Raw genomic sequence first — 16,670 nt, 5'->3', positions numbered from 1 at the left:
CCAAGCTATTGTTCTAAGAAAATCCCAGTTCATTTACTTTCTTTTATTATCAGTCCTCTCAATGCACAGCCCTCCAAAGAAAAAGGCAAAATGAATGCAACTCATCAAAGACTAGTGAGAAAGAGACTGTCCTCCTCCAAAACTCTAAGGATACATTAGCTTCCTTTTATATCCAGATGCCAGTTTGAGCAGGAAAAAAGGAGTAAAAATCTTGAAAGTAAAAATTAACACTCGTAATAAATTAGAATTTTAAGAGAATAACTTAAATATAATTGGCAAGTGCAATTATTTTTCTGCCATCAGCAAAAACAGGGGTTCCAAGGCAGGACGAGATCAGTTTTAGAAAATAAAGAAACCACATTTTGTTGCAGATTTGAATCTTGGTGTATATTTTTCAACTCCTCCTCTCATTGCATGACACATTCCTAAGTGTCAGCAGTCATCCCTAACACAGAATTCTCTAGGGAGAGCCTAGTACCTCAGGGTGATGCAGATGCCTCCAAACTCCCAGAGTCAGAGCTGGAACACCAGGGTTGCTCCCCTCTCTGAGCAATTGATGCTGCTGCCTTGTGCACAAGAATCTCCTGGAACAAGTAAACACACATAGTGATGCTTTGTTGAATCATTTCACCTTCTTCTCACACTTTCTCTCACATAGGGGAAGGCAAGAGAATTAGATCCTTATTCTAACTCTTCTTCAAATGTGAAAAGTATACATGAAAGGGAGACACAAGGAAAAGTTTGTATGTCTTTCATTCCATTCCCTTAGTCTTATAAATAGCTCTATATAGAATATGAAAATAACAGAATTCATACTTAAGATTTTAAATTTTAATTGGTTCAAATAGTCACATATGGCAGAAATCCTGATGCAATCTGGGTCAATAGTTGGTCATTAATCAAAAAATCAGTTCCTGTGCTTATTTATGAAAAATTATACACATCTTCAACTTTTTATTTCAACCTAAAAATACACATTTATTCACCACTGTGCAAAAGAATGCACATTTATTCACAATCTTTTTATGTACAGCCAATAGATTAAATGATTAAACATATGCTGTTTTTTTTTAAATAAACCACTTCATCATGCATTATCTATATCTCTAATTTTTTATTTCTTTAAGGTGGATTGAGATTTTGAAGTTACTTGTAAAGCAATGTGAGTATAAAATCCTTCTAGAGTAAAATGAATCTCCCCTCCCCAGTTTTCTACACTAATTGTCTACATTTAATTCAACAGCAATTTTTAGTGACATCTCTATCAAATCTTTTAACTTAATTTTCATAGAAACACAACTACTTTCCCCCTTTTCACTCATATTTCATTAAATTTATATAATAATTTATATATTTGAAATTACAAGTACAACTGACACAAACAGGTTTAGGAACAACCACAACTGACTGTTACATGGGTAAACATACCTCCACTGGTAGGAGCTCGGCTGACTGGAGAAAAGCCTGATGACTGTCTACATTCAGCAAACTGTGGGCACTGATCAGTGTGCTTTATGGAGAGGAATGGAAAACACTGGTTAGCATGGCAAGTTGGTGAAATAGTCATAAGTTAATAGAGCTTCGCTTCTATTCATAGCAAATTCATAGTATATTACAGGAACTTTTTTTTTTTTTTTTACAGTGCCCACCAGCAACATCCTTTATCACCAAAGTCAACCTGGTTTTCATTTATTTGCTTTGTAGTGTTCAGCACAGGCACTCTCTATATAATCCTATTGTTATTTTTTATTGTCTTTATATCTATTTCTCACCTAGTCTTCTAGCTTTGAAATACTGCATCAGTTCTGTTTCTTTTATGTACATAGGTAACTCTTAGCCGTGTTTTCTATTTATCTCCATCCTGCTTTTCTGGGACTATTCCTTATGTTCCTGCCACTATTTGTTCCACTTTTTATCTATTCCCTGAATCAGTTCTATTACCATCTTCTAAACTTAAGCAGTTTTTCATCATGTTTAACAATCAGTAAAGCAGGGGCACCTATCAGTTAGAGTGAGAGCCACCTAATGGTAGAGCTGGGTCCTCCAGGTTCTCTGCTGGGCTATATTTTAACCTTTTAGTTGCTGGATCATGGGGAGATCCAGGTGGCCTATGCAGGCAGAATACAGTCAAGAGGCTTAGAACAGCTGCTATTTACCTACAAGTGTTTTAATATTTTAGCAAATAAGGCTAAATCTGTGTTTGCTGACTGAATATAAGCCAACAAACTACAGAATTTTCTCTCAATTCTAAGGCATTTTCATTGTGTGTATATGCAAACTTGCAAATACATATGCACACTAACATTAACTCTCAAAAGTGCTTTCCATTGCCAAGTTATAGTATCAGGAGTTGTGAAAAAAATCAATATGGCTATTTTAACAGAGATAAATAATTACTTTTAGACTTCCTATCATATAAATCAAGTATTAACAATTCTACCCCCAAACTGGTAGTAACTGGAAAATATTCTTACTTCTGATGGAAAACTTAATTTAGACTTGAAATGGTCTTTTTAATTTCCATTAGTAGCCTGAATCTAGTTTAATCATCAATACATTCTAAATTCAGTGATAAAAATTAAGAGCAAAGCAAAAAAAAAAAAAACATTTAAGAGAGCCTTAAAATATCTCTCTGCTTAAGCACAGATTAGAGCTGACCATACTAAAGAAATAAAAGTACTTTTTAGTGTGAAATACCACTTCTGGTCATGTTTCACTTTAACTAGAAATATTAAGTTCAGGATAATCATCAATCATTTCTGGAAATTTTTATTCTCTTCATTTAAAACTGTGTTAGTTCTCAAGTATTTCTAGATAAACTGACATTCTCTCATGATCTGTTTCAAAAGAATCTAGTAGAGGAGTGGAGGGGTAGGGGCTATAAATGAAATGAGACAGGCCATGTTTGGTAACTGTTGAAACTGTTTGGTGGGTAACTGTAGGCTCATTATACTATTCTATCTTTATATATGTTTGAAATTTTCCATAATAAAAAGCATGTTTTCTCTTCCGTTTTCTGCTTTTAACTTCAGGTATAATTATACTTACGCTTCTAATTCATTTTTTTAATGGGAAAAAAAAAAGATCACTGGGAAAGTATGTATCCAACTAAAACAAAATCAGTCTTAAAGTAATGAGCCCTTTCCCACAACCATTCCAGCCATCATTCGTCATTTACTCCTGGGAGTTATTTTTTTATGGCATTTGAAGACATTATCTTGGGCTCATCATCACAGAGTCAACAAAATTTAGAGTATTCCTATCTATTAATTCATTTAAAATATTAATTGAACACTTTCTATGTACCAGGAGCAGTGTGGTAGGTTATCTGTGGTGGCTGAATACATATATTCCTTCCTTTCAAAATTTTGGTGAGGAACACAGACAGTTATCAAATCTGTGCTGGATTTTAGCTATTTTCTTCTTTAGTGGAATGAGGTGTACAGCATGCCTCATTAAAATATTGCTGAAGTTTTGCTTTCTGAAAAGAGAGATACTTTCTCTTCATAAGAGATTAATAGGAGTAACACATTTTTATATCCCAAATATTTAAAAAAATTTTTATATTGAAGTATAGTTCATTTACAGTATTATATTAGTTTCAGGTGTACAACATAGTGATACAATATTTTTATAGATTATAGTCCACTTAAAGTTATTATAAAACAATGGTTATATTTCCCTTTGCTATATATTATATCCTTGTTGCTTATTTATTTTGTACATAGTGGTTTGTATCTTTTAATCCTCTACCCTATCTTGCCCCTCTCCCTTCCCTCTCACCACTGGTACCCACTAGTTTGTTATCTATATCTGTAAGTAGGCTTCTGTTTTGTTATATTAATTTTTTTCAGATTCTACATATAAGTGATATACAGTATTTGTCTTTCTCTGTCTGACTTATTTCACTAAGCATAATACTCTCTAGGTCCACTCCCATTTCTGCAAATGGCAGACTTTCATTTTTTTTTATGGCTGAATAATATTCAATTATATATATGTACCACCTCCTTATCCATTCATCTGTTGATGGACACTAAAGTTGCTTTCATATCTTGGCAACTGTAAATAATGCTGCTATAAACACTGGGGTACATGCATCTTTTCAAATTAGTGTTTTCATTTTCTTGGAATTGAAATTCCAAGGAGAGGAATTGCTAGATTATATGGTAGTTCTATTTTTACTTTCTTGAGGAATCTCCATATTGTTTTCCATAGTAGCTGTACCAGATTACATTCCCACCAGCAATGTATGAGGGTTCCCTTTTCTCCACATCCTTGCCAACATTTGCTATTTGTAGACTTTTTGATGATAGCCATCATGACAGGAATGAAGTGGTATCTCACTGTGGTTTTGATTTGCATTTCTGATGATTAGTGATTTGAGTATCTTTTCATGTGCCTGTTGGTCATCTTATATTTTCTTTGGAAATACGTCTGTTCAGGTCTTCTGCCCATTTTTTTAATTGGTTTTTTTTTAATATTGAGTTGTATGAGTTGCTTATATATTCTGCATACTAACTCCTTATCAGTCATAACATTGGCAAATATTTTCTCCCATTCAGTAGGGTATGTTTTCATTTTGTTTTTGATTTCCTTTGCTGTGCAAAGCTTTTAAGTTTTATTAGGTCTATTTCTTTTTGCTTTTGTTTCTTTTGCCTCAGGAGACTGATTCAAAAAAATATTACTATGATTTGTGTCACAGAGTATTCTATGTTCTCTTCTAGGAGTTTTAAGGTTTCAGGTACTACATTTAGGTCTTTAATTCACTTTAAGTTTATTTTTGTATGTGTTGTGAGAAAATGTTCTAATCTTGTTCTTTTACATGTAGCTGTCCAGTTTTCCCAGCACCACTCAATGAAAGACTGTCTTTTCTCCGTTGTATATTCTTGCTTCCTTTGCTGTAGATTAATTCACTGTAAGTTTGCAGGTTTATTTCTGGGCTCTCTGTTCTGTTCTATCAATCTGTGTATCTGTTTTTTGCCAGCAACATAGTCTAAATATTTTTAAATTTATTGATTTCTATAAATAGCTTATCACAGTGGGAAAGATGAATAAGATAAATGAATTAAGTTTTGGAATTGACCTCATTTCTAACACATTAAGAAGGTAAAAATATTAATTATAGAATGCTACAGTGAAAAAAATATTTTCAACAGGATGGGAGGCTACTGTCAGGTCTGGGATTTGATTTTGTTCTACTTACAGATAAGCCTGTTACTGGTACTGGGTGCTGGCTGAAGACGCAGACTCCTGGATCAGAAACACAGAACTCTATTACTCATGGCACAGCAAGCAGTATGAGTATCAGCATATTCACATCAGTTCTCCAGTCCCCAAGTCCCACCAACATGACCCAATATGCTCAGATGGATTTAATACATACAGTGGGTTTGCATCACAGCTAAAGAACACTGAACTTGGTGGAATCTACTGCTTTTAAAAAAAACAGTAAGCAAGCCCATTCTTTGTCTGGGGAAACACAGTTACCTCTTCTCGCAGAAGAGATTGAAAGTCTGTCTTAGACTAGAAACTAGGTTAGGTGGCATCTGCAGTCACTCCCAACTCTGATATGCTAAGCTCTCTGATTGAAAACTGTTTTTCTGTTGAAGTTATCAGGCAGAAAATTTCCTAATTCAATCACAGGTTTTGAACAGGTATAGTGATACAATTTTTCAGTAGTAAATTTCATATAATTTCCCATTCTGAGACCCCTCCATTCTACCTGATGCAAAAATTTAAAGTAAAATTCAGTGACTTCATTGCTATTTAGGTTTAAACACTCAATCACATTGGGCTGCTCCCTTTCCCTGGGGCTTACATAAATGCTGCTACTATATGAATGAGCGTCGGAGAGGAGGAGAATGTTTCTTTTCTCATCTGTTCCACACCTCACTCCTGTCATGTACAAACAGGTCAGATGCAGGATTCCCTTGGATTGATGGTGAATTCATAAGAAAAAGAGAAGTGCAGGCCAGGTAACAAATAAAAGTTACCCTACCGTACAAGGCTAATCAAATATTGCTTGATGATCAAGGTACTAGGGTGAGGGAGGGAAATGAGACTCCGACTCTTGTAAAGTTAAGAGTCACTTCTCTTCAGATTTCTTTCCTCATATAGGAAGCCCAGCTTGGAGTACATGTATGGCTGTACATATCATGTTTCATACCAAAGCAGATGTAGAAAATGAATAAGCTCCTGAACATTACTCACAGTGACCAGGAGAGGGCACTGAGCACAAATGAATGAAATCATTCTGCCAACACCAGGTTTTAAAGATTCCTTTTTGACTCTACCATCTGTATTTTACAAATCAATTTATTCTATGTGTCCACTGCAAACTCTTTTTGATCTAAGGATAACTGTGGTTACACATTCCTTTTGACAGTCCCAAGCTACATAATATCCCAGGTGACTGAGCTACTCATTTCCCACCCAGGACATAGGAACAAGTTCATATGAATACAAAATCATTTCAGAGGGAGTAATTTATTTTTGTAGACAGTTTTTCAAAATGAACACTTCAGAGGAATTAAAATGCACTTAAGCAATCTTGCAGAAGAGGGAAAACACTTTTACTAAAACTTTCTTGTAAGGGAAAGATTTCTGATATGTTCTTTTCCCTCTATTTCTTACAAATAAATGTGGTTTGGTTCAGAATGTGATCTCAAATAATTCACATCTGAATACTAAAACAAGGGAAAAAATATTATTCCATCACACACACACACACACAAAATGGGACACTGTATCTCAGGGGAAAAAAACCAAACTTGGATTCTATGCATTTCCTTTTAGGCCTAGTATAGACATAAACAACAATAAATTGGCCAACCATGTTCTTCAGGCATATAATTTTCTTTCTTCCCAAAGCAGCCACTCCCTGGGAAAATACAAATAACTTCTAATTTCAAAGCCCTTCAACACAAAAAGAAAGTAGGCCACCTTGACCAGAGCACAAAAGAATCTTTTTCAAGAGGACTTGAATGAGTTCCTCATTATCCAAGGAAAAAGTACATACCAAAATTTTTACTACTTTGTTTTGTTTCATTTTCAAATACTTTTTATAGACATGGGAAAAAATATTGATGAATCAGTTTTTTCCAAAACAAAACCATTATGTCCTTTAATTTTAGCCTGAAAGTGGCTCCTCATCACAAGTATTTTAGAAATAATAACACTGTGGCAGATAGTAGCTGGGAGACTTGCTCAGGGACACACAATGTTTCCAAATTTAGGGGAGTAATATTTCCACCCAAAAAGCATTGATTTTTATACTATAAAGTCACCTACAAGTTCTAAACTGTTTCTGTCCTACTAGATATAAAAAAGGTCTACAGTCCAAAGAAATAGTGGTTTAATTTACATTTAGTAACTGTAACAAGCTTTAGCTTGGGAACCTAATTCTCTTAGATTCAAAGGAAGAACATTTTGTTCTTGGTTGACAATTTACTTTCCATATTATTAATAAAAGTGAACGAAATCATTTTTGAATGACTGCTATGTGCCATTATCCTCTCAACTATCTTCTAAGATAGTTTTTATTACCCCATTTTACAAAATAAAAGGCTGAGGGAGCTCAGAGATGTAAGGTAACTATCCCTACATACGAAGCAGAGACAGAATTGGCATTGTGTCTGACTCCTACCCTGTACTGCCTCCAACGTGCCTCACTTCTCCTTAATCACATAAATTATTTTACCAAATTGAAACACAAATATCACTTTCTGTTAATAGCAACAGTCACTACTTTCCTTATTTTCTATTTTTCACTTTTGGGCAGAAAGGTGGTGTTATAAAGTGAGTTGATTTTTTATTGCAGCTGGTAAGAATCCAGAAAGTATTATGAATTCTTACTATAAAAAGTACACCTGGATTATTAGGCTGAGTACCCAATACTATATACATTTTCTAAGAGATCTTGTTATTAATCAATATTAAGGCAATTTGTCTACTTATTTATTTCATTTTAATCCCAGAAAAATCTTGTTGTTAGACACAACACTTAACGATCTAATAATAATCAAGTTCTTAAAATAATAATATATAGTTACCTGTGAAAAGATACAGATTTCAGAAGGTTTAAGTAAGTTCTCTTAGAAATCTGTTCATGTGCTTACACTCAGAGGCCTACACTATTTTTTTGGTTACTTTCATGAACTTAACCAAGTTCAAACTAGGTGCTATACCATGCTTTAGAAAATCTAGGGCTTATTTTTAAAAGATTAGGTACATAAAATCTCAGAAGTGTGTACAACCTTCTTGAATAGTTGCCATCTTCCTGAGAGCCATCAGTATCAAAACAACAGGCAAGGTTTTCCATGTGGTCACTGGCTGCCTGAGCCATTCCTTGGCAGGAGTGCTCAAGACCAGATAAGCCTCAGGGAAAATACCCAGCAGACTGACAGACGACAGATTTCTGGGAGCTCCAAGCCATCTCACACTAATCCCTGCCTCTGGTTCCGTCCCTCTCCCATGGGTTGTAGCAGCTAGACTCCAGCCTGATCCATGTTTGAAAGAGTCTGTGTCAGGGGCTGCAGTGTGGGTCCGAGTGCTTGCATGTCTCAGCAGATGTAGGAGCCAGCCTTCCCTGTATGTCTCTCTACCTCCTTGTGGACCTGGATGTAGCCCACAGGCTGTTTAATTGCTGGGAATAGTGGGATCTTGCATTCTCTCTGACCACCCAGTCCATTTGTTCTTTTAAATGAGCTATTTCAGTGGCTTAAGGGAGGGAATTCGCCACATTATGTCCTGCTGTACCTCTGCCCCACCCCAGCTCTATCGTCTACACTGGGGTTGCCCCTGGGGTGGGAAGGAGAGAGAGCTGGCTACAAGGACAAATTTCCAAGTCACCTGAGTGGCAGGGCTCTCTCTGTCTTCTCATCCTCCTTCCATCCTGGCCTGCTCACTTATGAGGCTTCTGACCTCTGAAGTCCCAACCACCCTGCCAGTCTTCATCCTTTCTGTCAGTCAGCATGGTAGAGCTGTCCAACCTCTGCTTCTGCACTTACTGCCTGTGTGACATTGGCAATGACTTCACCTCTCTGAGTCATTTATGCAATATACAAATGACATGTGACACTGTGCAAGTTTAAGGTGTACAGCATATGAAATCAACATGTTGTACACCTTAAACTTGCACAATGTTACATGTCAATTATTTCTCAATGAAAATAATAACTAAATAAATAATAAAATAAAATAAAACAACGTCTAACTCTGAGGAAGCAGTTTGAAAGGCACTGATAAATTGCTGGACTGTGAGGGGTACAAGGTAGATAGAACTGTTAAGATGTTATCTTTGAGAATCTTCTCAAGAAAGCAACATTACATAGTTGTTGAAATGGGAACTTTTGTTATCTAGAAAAGAAAGGAAAGTGGGATCCCACTCTCACTTTTTACACCAAAAAGACTTCCATATTTTAAAACACAGCTCTAGAAACGATCAAAGAACTGAAAATAAGATTCTGCCTAGAATAATAGTACTGTAAACAAATGAGGATACTATTGGTAACACAGAAGAAAATATAGCTTATTTCATTAATCTATAATTAACTACCATAAATCAAATTGAAAGGACTAACAACTCAGGAGATTAAGGTTATAAACACTTAACACGACTGGAAATACAAATTACTTTTAGACTTATGACATTCAAAATCATTCATAATAAAAGAAATTCAAATTAAACCTATAAGAAAAATTACCATTTCTATTTATCAGATTGATTAAGATCAAAATGCTTGAGTACACCCTGAGTTGAGTAGGATACTACAGGAAAATAGGTGCTTTCATATACTGCTGACAGGAGTGAAAACCTTCCTCTTGGCAGGAGGAAATCATCCTTTTGGAAGGCAATTTGACAGTGACTAACAAATTAAAAACACACAGACCCTTTTATTCAAAAACCCTCTTTTCAGTACTATATCCTGCATATATATTCAAATATGAGCAAAAAGCTATCTATACAAGGATATTCATTGCAGCATTTTTTAAATAAAAGCAAAATATTAGAAAGAACTTTAAGATGAGTAAGTAAGGATCGTTACACAAATAAAGCTCTATATAGACAATAAGTACTGTGTAGATATTAGCAAAACCAGTAAGGCCACACTGCTTGTACTAATATGCAATGGTCACCATGATAGGTACATGGATATATATTTTTTAAAGCATAAAACAATCTTATGATACTATCTTTTTGTGTTTTTAGGATAAATATTTGTGTATACTTGTATACCTGTGTACATATATACATAAAGTATACACAAGAAATTGCTAACAGTTACCCCAGGTAAATTGGTATCTAAGAGGCAGAGGTGAAAGGGAAATTTATTTTTCACTATAGATTCCTTAACTGCACCTTTTAAATTTTACAGCATGTATATGATTTACTTACTTTGTTTTCTTTGAGAGTAGGGGCTTTGTGGTCAAACAGCTCTGTATGAAGTCCCATTTCTACCACTTCACACAGATTACTTAATCTCTCATCTTTACAATGAGGATAATACCCTAAGTAGAAAGTGTTTGCCACTTTTAAAAGAGCAAATTTTAAACAACAGCAATGATTTGCTTGTGGTAGATTTTCAGGGTTTATGAAGGTATAAGGGATACATGGGGCAATGGCTTCCTAGATGACATGGCAGTTGTTTTGGTATCCAGAATTCCCTTCCCTTCTTCTGGCAAGCATATTCAGATATTCCTTTGGAAAACTACTATCTGACCTCTTCTCAAACCATTTGTTTTGTGTGGACTTGATGCTTGATTACTGAGGGTTGACATGGAACTTAGTCCTGGCCAATGAGAGCTTTGTAACCCTAGTCTTAGTAAGGTAGAAGCAAGTTTGGCAAGACTGTGGTCAGCATACCATGAACAGTGCTATTCCCAATTGCACCTCTTCCTGTCCAGACCCATATATACACTAGTCACTGGTTGAGAACAGATTTCATCTTCTATGTGGACCCCAATTTACAAGGAGTTCACTTCCAGCTAGCATCACAAGTACTGTCTTCAATAAGCCATATCACTCTTCTATCAGGCCAGCTTTTTCTGTACAATGAGGCTCTTGTGAGAATCAGCATATTCCTTTAGTTCTTTTAAGTAAAATTTTGCAGTGTTTTGAAGAGCAACGTATTTTCCTTTCATGTATGGCTTTGTAATTAGGTTTCTGTGATATCAGATTCTACTTATAGGTCTGGAAGAAATGCTTTAAGTGGTATGGAACATTAGTATCCCCAGGTAAGGTGACAACTTCAACAAAGGTCGCCGCAGGTTTTTAAAGCAAGGAAAGATTAGAACACAGGACAAAGGGGCAATATTTGCTGTCACTTGAAAGTCAGTGGGCTTAGTTTTGAGGTAAGCAGAATTTTCCAAATCCTTCCAAGGATCATCTCACCAAATCCCAGCATCTTACTTTTTCCCAAGATATGCATTTTCCTGTAAGAAACCTGGCAAATCTTTGAATTCAACCCATGTTGTAATTTAACAAGCCATAGCGTCAGACTCTGATTTCTGGCAACCAACAGCCACAAGAAAGAGGATTCTTTTAAAGCTAAAAATTCCCTGGTTCTCTAACCACATGGAGTGGATAATTTAAAGCCTTGAATTCTTTATTTCTCTTTTTAATCTCTCCACTGCAGTCTGCAGCAGCCAGTTTATCCCTATCCATATGTCTTCATACTGTGCCAGCTTATCACTCAGTTATCAAAGCCATGTTCTCTAGGCACTTCAGTGCAGGTGAATACAGGTAACGATTTATGTAACTATTTCACCATTAGCCACCATAGATTACTATTATTCCATCATTTGATGGTAGGTCAATCCTCACTTCCTTCAAACCCAAGTAGGTTAAGTACATAACCCACTGTCTCAAACACTATTATCAATCAAGATTTGGTCACAGACAACAGAAAATACTCTAGTTCAAGCAGGAAGTAATTTAACTCAAGAATTAGGTCCTTTTAAAAATCATCGAGAGAGATGGAGAATTGGAGTCCAGAAATAATTTCAGAATGATTCTGGCCCACTAAGGGAGCTGCTACCTTGACCACATTGAGGGAAGCTGGAAATCTGGAAGCTGTCCCTGGAAACGTTGCTCTCAGAACAGTTAGCATAGCTGCAATTCAGGGGTATGTGTAGCTGTTAGCTCTAGAGCCATCCTGCCCCTCCTAGGCTCAGTACTAGACCTTAGCCCTGTAAAGCTGCTGAAGAGATGTGGGGGACTCCTCGGCAGCAGGGAATCCTAATTCCTGCACAGTTCATGCTTACCAGCAAAATCAGCAGAAACCGAACAAGTGGAACCTCTGCTTTAACCTAAGTTTCCAATTTTGTGCATCCCATCTGACTGTAGAACCTAATCCTTTACCCTTAACTTCAGCAGACCTTGAGAGGTGTAGATTTTAGCTTTTCCACCCCTGCAGTTCAGGAAGTCACACAAGGGGGGCCACATTCCCCATAAAATCCCAAAGCAAATTTCTAACAAGTTTGAAACAGGTGACCTCACCTTACTCTTGGATTTGTAATAAATGTGGTTCTTGGATGCTTCATATTTACAAAATGTTAATGAGCTACATCCCGAGTCTAAAATCAGCTGAAGCACAATGTTTCCCCAGCTAACTTCCAGTGAGTTGGGACTCTACTGCTTTTTGAACTTCCCTCTCTGTGTGGTCAAGGACTGAATTCTAAGCAAAGCAAATTAACTTCTAGGGATTTGTGAACTGAAAGGTTCTATAAATAACCTTTTGAACAACGTTTAAATTCATTTAAAGAAGTTTTGGGGTGAAATTTCCTGTGTCTCAGCAGAAGGGGTAGGTTAATTTTTCAGATACTATAGGTATAACAGAGGAATATTACCTCCTTGACTAGCTTTTTAACCTGTCTCTTAGAAAATATAGTGATCTTTTTATTCACATTAAGTGACAAAGAAGGCAAATTATGCCCTGAAAACGTACAGTGATTTTCTGAAATAATGAATTTTTAAGTGACTTACATGCAAGGGAAAAACAGAATGGGTGAGAGCCGTGAGGCGCACGAGTCCTGTACAGCAGCAGGCCCACTGCAGACGGAGCCACATGTGTGCCAGTTATCAGGGGAGATACGCACAACCGCATCTCATGGTTTAGCATTTTTAACACAGGAACAAATCAAAGAGGAGAAAAACTTTATACTTTTTAATTGTTTGTGTTAATGGTTTGAGTTTTAAAAGTAAGTATTAACTATGTACAAATATGGTCAGTGAACTGAAATAAAAAGGTAGAGGAAACTAAAGATATGTTAATCACCTTTAGGACCTAATAAATGTGCAGCAGTGAAAAGCTATTCAAAATTTAAAATTGTTCCTTAATTGTTCTCTGCACATCCATAACAAATACTTCACAGATAAAAGTTTTTGAATTAACTTTTGCACTTTAGGGTGTACCATTTGCAATTTATTTGCTTACATTTATATTCTAAATTTCTATAAATTCGTTTCACACCTTGCCAACTGGAATAGAACAACAAGGAAATTCAGTTTCAACTCACATTCCGTGAGAGAAGAACGTCAAAGTCTGGATCTGGACATCGTGGCTGGGAACCATGCTTTCTGTGTTGCTTGGCTGAACAGTGAAGTAGCGTCCTCTGGTCCCTGGTTTGCTCCAGCTCCTCAAACTTTGTGGTTGTTTCCAGTCTACATGTATTCTTAAGTAACTGAACTCCCTCTTCTTAACATGACCTAAGTGTGGTCTTTGTACTTATATATCCCAAAGAGTTTAATTTAGTAAACAGCTTACTATGGTATAAAAAACAAAAAAGGCAAAAAGAGTAGAAAAAAGAAGCAATCTGTTAGGAGAAAAGGGGAGCCAGTAGCACAGGTTAATGAAATTCAGTGTTCGATTTGAAGAAAACATACACCATGTGTTTCTTGGATCTGCTGAGCAAATCCATCGATAAATCTTTTCTTCCAGCATATGGGCTTGAACTAACCCACCAAATTTCCAACAGACTAATGTCTCCACCCAGCTACTCATTCCAAAGTTATAGTTATTGAGTCAAATGCCTTGGCCATTCTAAGAAAATTCCACAAGTAACAATTACTGTACTTGGCAGGAAGCCTTGTAATACCCAGCTAGAACTTTATTTTTTTGTTGATTTAAAAATACATTTTTAAAATATTTTTCAGATTTATTGCTATTTAGGAAAGTGTATTATCAAAATATAAAGTGAAGAAAGAGCTAAAAGAAGTAACTCAGGCTAATAAATACATATATTCCAAATCAATATACTATTGAATTGTAACTTAAACATAATTCAGTCCCTGTCCCCAAATGGCCTTTTCTCAAATAGTAAATAAAAGCATTTGGAATCTTTGCTAAGTCTCTTGGTGGGGGAAAATGCCTAAAAATGGATGGTGTGTTCTTAATACAAGCCACATGATTTAACTTTTTTTTTTTTTTTGGAGCGTTTTCTTGCTTCTCATCCTTTTAGAATTTTCAACTCAGTCCTTGAACATGGTCCTCCCACTGCCACCCTTTCTCTCTCATCTTCCTTTCAGAGGAGAGACCCTCCTACCAGTCCCTCAACAGCAGCTCTGTCTGGCTGCCTACAGAGACTTTCCCTGCTGCATGCAGCCCTCTGTCAAGTTTATTCTCACCCTGTGCTTTGATTGCTTTTCTCATAAGAATTTTCCCATCACTCAAATTCTGCAGAGAAAACGAGATCCAACCATTATGACTTTTTTTTTCTCTTTTGAAGAAAACAAAGGGGTGAAGGAGGCTCTGGATACTTGCAAAGTAATTCTACTTTTCTGTTACCCTTTCCCCTATCAGATCTTTTTGCACTACGACCAAGAGGAGAATGCCATATGCGTTTGTAGGACTCACCACCACCACTTATCACACTCCAACATGCTTTTCTCCTTCTTCACTCAAGTCAGACAGGCTTCCCATCAGGCACTGGAAAGTGTGTCATACCAGTATCTGCCTAAGCTTATCCTAGAAAATCAGAAAGGAAATGAATCAGCATTAGGATTTTTAATGTCCATCTACTCACCCACCTGGGATCCTTGTTTTCATAACATGAGGATAAAGGTAATTTTACAGAATTCTATTATAGGCAGTTGACTGCTAAATGACCTGCACCGACATAACTGAAGCTGAGTAACAGAGTTTTGGGGAATCAGAAGTGGCCTAGAAAAACTTCCCTCCTATCCTGGGTACTATAAAGTGTAGGGAGCTAGCCAGCTGAAAAATCATACTGTGGGAGTTAAATAAAGAGGGACACTCCCCCGACTTGGCTCTCCCCTGGCAAGACAGAGGCTCATAAGGGCAGAAACCTCACTTTAGAGTATCCCACTTCAAGAGGCTGAGTCAGCCTTGCCTCATCCCTTCCTCCTCAAGTCTTCTGCAGATCTGGGGTTTAGGTTCATTCATCTGTAATTCTCCTGAATTGCATCTGCATCAATCAAGTGGACCACCTCAGCCACAAAAATTTGAGGGGGTTCTGGGGCACCACAATAAAGTTAAAGCCTATTTAAGGTTTTCTCAAGTCTAAGACTAATCATTCTTCATGATCAATCATTTCCTCATGAACCTGATCCAAGGAAATGATCAAGCCTGCATTGATTCGGAGCCTGTATCACACTCTATTGTCCCCTAGAGGATGACTCATTTCAGTGGTTGTCTGTAGGAATGCAAAAGCAGAGTTTTTACCCACTCACAGTTATGAAATTGACATATGAATTCCAGAAACTCTCTCTCCTGCTGTACACTCATTCTGGAGCAGCGAGAAAGTCCACTATGGAAAGGAAAATACTATGTGGTTTTGAGCCCATTAGACCTATAGACAGTATTTCTGTCTCCAGGGAGGTCTACTAAAGCAGTTTTAAGTCATTTTGCTAACCACACCTAAAATTCCATTTCTTGGGTTCCTGGACAGACACCTCCCATGAATTTCTCAAATTCCTAGTAGCAAGTAGCCTGTATAGTAAATCCAGAAACTGATTTCAAGTCTCCCAGCGGAAGCCATATGTTTTGAAGATGTGAGGTTTTTGGAAGATGATTAGAGACATTAAACTAATAAGGACATGTCTACTATAATGATTTTTTTTTTTAGGAATTATTACAAAAATTGAGAAAAATTCCAGGAAATTGAGGGTCTTTTGAGAATGGATTATAAATCAAGCTCACAGATACCCACAATACAATGCTGCATAGATCTAGTTCCACTTTTAGAGCATTCAGTTCCCAAAACTGAAATTTTGCTTCAGTACACCTCCACGACATTTCACTGCCTTTTAGTACGAGTCTAAAAACCACTGGCACTTGTTCTTAGACCACTTCCTCCTTTGTATCTATTCTGTTAATAGTCTGGCAGGCATGGAGTAAGCGTTTAGTTCTAGCCATCATTATACACTAGTCTTAAAATCACAAAAAGTAGTCCTGAACATGTAACTCAAGTAGAACTTGGGCTCCATATTAGCCCAGCAGGATGTTAATTCAAAACAATGGTCAATCATCCTAATAGTAAATAAGCAATTAGAAACTTTACTCAGTCTCTGAGGAAAATGCCGTAAGAGAGAGCACATACACAGCCAGTTTTCTTTGAAAAATCTTTTCAGACATTGCATTTAGTCTCAATCTCTAGCCAATGTGAAATAAACATTGAATATTTATGATAGAGCTCCATTCTGTTAC

The 16,670-nt window shown here is 36.6% G+C and overlaps 1 protein-coding gene across 3 annotated transcripts in view; it reads right to left on the bottom strand.

The window, feature by feature from the left end:
• LOC102512466 (zinc finger protein 474) overlaps positions 1-15,000 on the bottom strand; it is an 83,793-nt gene extending 68,793 nt beyond the window's left edge. For 2 of the 3 annotated variants that reach the window (XR_001366626.2, XM_032476578.1), the window contains exons 1-4: positions 13,522-13,956; positions 5,207-5,253; positions 1,429-1,510; positions 479-584 (exon numbers count right to left, since the gene is read on the bottom strand). The gene's annotated coding sequence lies outside the window, so the exon portion shown is untranslated. Of the gene's footprint in view, positions 1-478; positions 585-1,428; positions 1,511-5,206; positions 5,254-13,521; positions 13,957-14,858 lie in introns of those variants that run through there. The other variant, XM_032476577.1, reaches the window with a different exon arrangement.
• Between the last annotated feature and the right edge of the window lie 1,670 nt (positions 15,001-16,670).

Source organism: Camelus ferus, chromosome 3, assembly GCF_009834535.1.
Source record: "Camelus ferus isolate YT-003-E chromosome 3, BCGSAC_Cfer_1.0, whole genome shotgun sequence".
Lineage (NCBI taxonomy): Eukaryota > Metazoa > Chordata > Mammalia > Artiodactyla > Camelidae > Camelus > Camelus ferus.
Note: the sequence above shows the minus strand (reverse complement) of the source record. Positions and strands in the feature narration are given on the sequence as shown.